This window comes from Carassius carassius, chromosome 23 (assembly GCF_963082965.1).
Source record: "Carassius carassius chromosome 23, fCarCar2.1, whole genome shotgun sequence".
NCBI lineage: Eukaryota > Metazoa > Chordata > Actinopteri > Cypriniformes > Cyprinidae > Carassius > Carassius carassius.
Window position 1 is genome coordinate 12,960,947 of NC_081777.1, and position 6,695 is coordinate 12,967,641.

Sequence of the window (6,695 nt, forward strand, 5' to 3'; positions counted from 1 at the left end):
GAGGGCTGAAACTTGAACTGCGAGTCTGCCATACCCTCTTCACTCCCTGCTGCATATCACTATTAAACTTGTAGTGTGTTTAATGTTTGATATTAACACACAATATATTAATCTATTGATTTATTTTTATAATAATTACTTTCCATTGACTTTCATTGTTTTCAGAGCCAGTGACATTCTAAAACCGGACAACACAAATACTGTATAAAAATCACACTAACAAATAATAATTTATTTGGCTATTTATTAATTTATTTTAATGAATTATTATTTTATTTATTTATTTATTTTTATTTTTTATTATTGTTATTATTATTTTTGTATTGCAGAGAAAATTCAAGCTTACTTTGAGTGCAAAGTTGTTCAGTTTCCAGTCTTGAAACACAATAAGTTTGCTGTCTTGTTTTGATCTGTTTTCAATTCCATACGGTTGAATAGTTTATTCCACTATCTGTAATTTTACAATCTTGTAATTGCATGGGCATCAACATAACCACCAATCTAAAATATGTCCAGAAAGTTTTACAACATTATTTAGAATTGCTTGTACACTGCCTTTTTTGGCCCATACCATGAAAGTTTGCTTGTTAATGTGCAGGCCTAGTGTTGGGAAAGTTCACTTTCTACATGAACTAGTTCAAAGTTCAATTCACAAATTTTAAAATGAACTAGTTCAGTTCATAGTTCAAACTACAAAATTTTGAACTAAAGTTCACAGTTCCAAAAATGAACTAGTTCATAGTTCTTTTTTTCCATACGTTGCTGCGAGCTATTATTTTTCAAAATTATTGCCACAGCCCATATAGAATCACAGACAGCAATTATTTTATCAGTTTTAACAATGAAGCTATGCGTCAGATTTCATCTTCATATCCAATTTTGAATCCTTATCCAACCAGGGTTTACATTAGCATTGAGGGGACAGCATTTCCCCATTGTTGCTTTAATGCTTTGTCTCCCATTCTCACCGACCTTGTCATAAACATCATAAAATTATTTTAAATGATCATACGCCTTCTTGCTACATGCTGCTGTCGTTTGCTGTTTTTTTTTTTGATGACGCGTCACGCATGCGGCGGACGGCGGTGCGACACTGGTGGCTGGTGTTGCCAGATTGGGTGTTTTTCCGCTACATATTAAGACCCGTTTACGGTGTGTTTTAGCCGGATTTTCGCCTGGAAGGCTCTATAGAAATCTGGCACCCTATTGAACGAAGTTAACCTGAGAGAGCGTGCCGTTCACAGACACCAGAATGAACGAGTTCACATTAACGTTCATCAGGCATTAATACAGCACGTTCAGTTCACGTTCGCCCAAAATATGAACGAGTTCATGAACTATCGTTCAATGGGCGCGTTCAGGCACAACACTGGGCCTAATATTATCTCCTCACTAACTCCACCACAGAAGATCATTTAGCAACTGTAACACTAAGTTCCTCTTGTTGAGAAAACTATATAATTATTCTAACTATGATTTCAACCTTAATACCTAGATTTCCAGCTAACTTTTGCCTATATAAAAGACAGCCTTTTGGCTAACAATTTTTCATATTAAATAGTAAAATTTTACTTATAATTACAGTTAATATAATGAGACACTATAGGACTGTTACAAATCAAATTAAATCAAGAATCAACAAAACAGATCTCTCCACTTCAGAATAAATTACAACTGCATAAATTATGTTATGCTTTAAATTAAAATTTTAAATTAAACGTTTTTTATTTTAATATACAAATATTAATTACTTTTAAATATGAAAGTAGGCCTAAACCAACAGAAGGCTTAATGAGTAAGTCACTGAGTAATTGATTCAAACGATTCATTCAGACGGCTGATTCATTCAAGAATGAACCAAGTGCCTGTGTTTATGAATGGGTTATTGAATTATTGATTCATTCAATACAATGAATCATTTGGTAACGAAACACAGCGTGTGTTGCTCAGACATGCTCAACTAGTTCTGTGATCTTTGTTTGGAACTATTTTCATTAAATCAAGCACAGTCAGCATTGACTGTGTCTAAAATTCACTTAATATTAACTAATTGTTTGAACTATTCCATAAAATCAATGTCAAATTTGCAGTCATAATCGTCTTCTGGATAAACTGCACTCTTGGTCGTGTCAAGTTGCTTAACTAGGCTAGCTTCATATATGTTATAAATATCAAGAGCCGAACCCACATCTCCAATCAAGGATGACAACTGGTTGACTCGACTGAGCTAAACAATTTAACTTCTGGCCTGCTATAACTATATCACATGCAGGTGAGTTAATAAAACAACCCACCTTGGCGATATAAGACACTAAGACATCTGTCCGTGTAGACAGTGATGTGGTAGAACACTCTGGTCTAGAAGAAAGCACTTCAAGCTGAGAAATACATCCCTCATCTCTAGACAATTTATCTGCCCAAACAAATGACAAGCTTCAGACACATCCTGACACAGCATTGAAGCTCCCACCAAGGAGAGCAATTAATGTGTGCCATTAAAATGTAAGTCTCTCAACATTAACCTTTTGTTGAACAGTTCTACAAAAGCCATTGGCAGTCTATGAGGGAATTTTTAAAGGAGGATGATGTGTAAATTAATACTGATCTAGCTAATAATAGATTGCATAAGGTTTTATTTTTATATATTTGAAGCTAATTGATTAATGCTCCTGTACACAGGTGCCGGGCCACTGATACTATAGTCTCTCTGATTACCAGTGGGATACTTCAGTATAATAAATATAAGAAATCAATAGAACAATCACTTCACCATATACAGACTATGACTATTCTAAATGTTTTTACATAAATGGAGAGCCCCATTCAATCTATATATTCATCAATTCTATCCTTCACTATGTTAAATTATTATGACACTATCCCACTATTGTATGCCTTATTTTGCATTTTGTATAGAAGTAAATTATATAAAACATTATAACTCTTGAATAATCCGATGAAGGATAAAAAAGCCTGGTTAGGTGTGAGAGGGGAGACAGATACAGAACAAGTAAACAATGTTTTAAGTATGTTGGTATTACAAAGAATGGGGCAGCACTGTGACATTTTCCCACACAGAGATGAACGGCTGTCTCTAATAAGCAATCTGTAGGTCCAAACACACATTCCTCAGAAGAAGAACCTTTTGAAACAGCTTATAAAAGTGAACCTGTCATTTGCCCTTTGCACCCAGTGCTAACCTCTCTTCACTATTGTGTGTTGTTGTCTAATGGCATGACCCCTGACTGACCATTATGGTGTGTGGGGACCATGGTATGCGGTGATATTAGTTCACGGAGTATCTGGAATGCATTGCACAGCAGTCACTGCTCATGGGGTTTTATTCTCTGGCTGGATACACAACACAGGATGATACAACGACATCATGTGGCGGTATATGGTATTGCAGATAATTATAGAATTCTATCAATGTACACGTCACTAAATTGATGCCTGAAAAACTTTTAATCTAACATCAAATATGAAATGGTGTCGGCAACGAGATACACTAAAATGTCTAAAATAAATTTGTATACCTCCATGTGGATCAAAACTTTACTAATTTAATAGCCTCCACATTTTTATGACTACTTTTTTGTGTCTTTAATGCAACACGAGGAAAGTGCAATTCATTCCTCAGGGTCAACATATTATGTTTTAAACAAAAACACACAGAATCCGATTGACATTCATTTCATCAACTGGCAGATGTATAATATGAGATTGCATGACACAACTAGACAATTAACTAAGCACAGCTAGACAGTTGGGCACCAAACCAGCTAGGATATTCAGATACCAGTCTGTGTTAAGTTCATTGGAAAATATTAATGTCTCATAGAATAGGAACGGATGTATGTGGCTACGTTTCTCTTATTCTCTTAACGTTTCACTCAGATAAACATCACAAAAAGTAAAGAAAGATGATTGCCACTTCCATTTCCTGCTGTTCTTTCTGAAATGATTGTTAAATGACAGCATGAAATTACCAAGTAAATTAATTTCAACTTATGCTAGACTGCAGAATAGGAGAAATCATTCACATTGTAGGAAAGCCCTTACTTTCAGATGCAGATACTTGAATTTTTATTAATAAATAAATAAATAAATAAAGTTAAATAATAATAATAATAACAATTATAATAAAACACTGTTTAATATACATAAGCATGCATTCATATTAATAGAGTCCTTGATGGAACATTTGTAACCAGGCTTTCAAAACCCAACTCAAAACTCAGATGTTTACAGAACAAAATGTTCAAATAACCCACTGGTCACCATAGCAACAGCATCCCTCTCAACACTGATGTTTAGTATGTGTCTCTGGACCTCTGCACTCCCCCAAGCACTCTCGTGATCACTTAAGTCCAACAGCAATCAATAAGACAGACTGAAGAAGAAAGCCAGACTGAAGAAGAAAGAGAACATTGTTTTTTCAGAGTGACGGGTTGCTTTTGTGTTTGTGTGTAAATCTTGCTTAACATTAACTGTTACAAAACAGCTTTATTTATGTAATTGTATTGTTATAGAGACACCTTGTTATTTAACAGCTGAAGGATGTTATGCAACCCCACCATCTTTTTAAATGTCATTTGAAATGAACGGTCATGTGTTGTGAAGTCTTTTAAACATATTTATTATAGAAAACATTTAAATTGATCTGGCAGACCTAATATTTTAATTAATTAATTAACATTAATTTTAAGAATTTCATTAGATAGTTGCTTCACATTGAAGTGCCTGTTCCTATATATTATCACCAATGCTAAAGTGGCCTTATGTTCCTATGGAGGTGCCCCAAACCCATTTACCAAGAGGGAATGAGAACCCTCCACACTAGCCCCCCAACTGCTGCCAGAACAATGCTAAAATATATTTTAAATGTACTGAATTGAAAATTTGTTATAAATGTGCACTTACATATATATTTAACTTTTTCCCCGCCAAACACTGAATTTTCCGTTGTTCGTGAGACAAAGGCCCAATCCCAATTCTACCCCTTAGCCCTTCCCCTTTCCCCTACCCCTCCGTTTCGCGTGTTCACATGAAGGGGTAGGGATGTCTCGATTCTCTTTTGGTTGGAGGGTTAGGGGGAAAGGGAAGGGCCAGATAGCTCTTCAAACAAAGATTTTCTGGGACAACACTTCAAACAAAAGGATATGAATTATCTCGGCAACATGGCTGCTACAGCGAACAAAAAGACACTTAAATGTAATAAATAAAGATTTTAATGAAAAGTAATCATTTGTTTTATGTTAAATTCAATTGTGAGTTCATATTAACGGTCAAGTTACTCAAAGACATGTTTGCAAAAAATCGCTAATATTTGCTAACGTCATATATATTTACAGACTGCATGATAGTGCCACAGCATATTTTCTTGTCTGATCAGGGCGATAACTGCCGTAGACACTGATAGGGGCTAATCCCCCCAATAATTAGAAATCGCTAAACCATTTTCTAAAATATTGCCTATTCTATAGAGAGAGAGAGAGAAAGGGAAATGGAGGTTGCGTGTATTCGTGTCTGTGCGTTTATCTTTTCAGAGTGAGTTTACTTAAAAACAGCAATTGTATCCTCTCGTCGCTGGAAAATATAATGTAGCAATTCAGTATTTAAACTGTATTTAATTAATGTCGTGGGGCAGCGTTGACAAGTTTATCTTCTACTGGATGTGTGAGCTGCGCATTTTCCGATAAATACAATTGGGATTGGGCCAAAGCTTCCCTCCCAAACAGAGAATTTTCAGTGTTTTCACTGTTATACACTAGGGGCCGCTATTACATATATAGAAAGTGCCAATCTCAAACACAGACCAGGAAGACGCAGAAACGAGCAATCTCATATGTTAAGCATATGCATATGAAAAATAATGCTATCATCAACACTATATTAATGAAAAAGAAGTGGTAAACAGTGTTGTACAAGTTACTTCCAAACTATAATACATTATAAAATATTTTTTACTGTCATTTAAAAGTAATTCCTTACCTTACAATATTACTGTCTCAGAATTGTAATGCGTATGCTGAAATGTCAAAATGTACTGTTGAGCATTTTACATCCAGTAGAGGAAGATATGGTATAGCATAATAAAGTATTTTAGAGGTAAAGTGATTATCTGGCAATATCTGTGATTTGCTTGGGTCCATTCATATTAGACATAAGATGACTATATGTAAACTCTAATACCATATGCAATTGTAAAATGACAAGATGCGCATACGTCCATGTCGCGAATGTACAGCTATTGACTATCCACAAAAAGAAAATATAACTTATTTGCTGCATTTTTATTTGTTAATGTCTAGCGTTCTTGCTGTTTTTCTTTTTTCTTTTCATTGACCAATTAAATTTTGGGATAAAAATGTGTTGTAAAGAAAGTGTTACTGAATTTGTACCGAGAAAAATATTACTGAACATGTATTAGTAATGCCTTACACTATTGTGTTACAGCAAAAAGTAACATTTTACTGTAATGCATTACTTTTGTAATGCGTTACTTCCAACACTGGTGGTAAAGTCCTGTGCAAGCTTTGGGAATACTGATGAAACCCATCCACCACATCTTTGGTTTGATAATGTCACTGTACGTATATAATCCATAAAATCCAAGTTTAAGAATTTGATAAAAGTGTGATTTTTTCAGCTTTTTGCTCAAAATGTTACTTTTTTTCTTAAATGAAACCTAC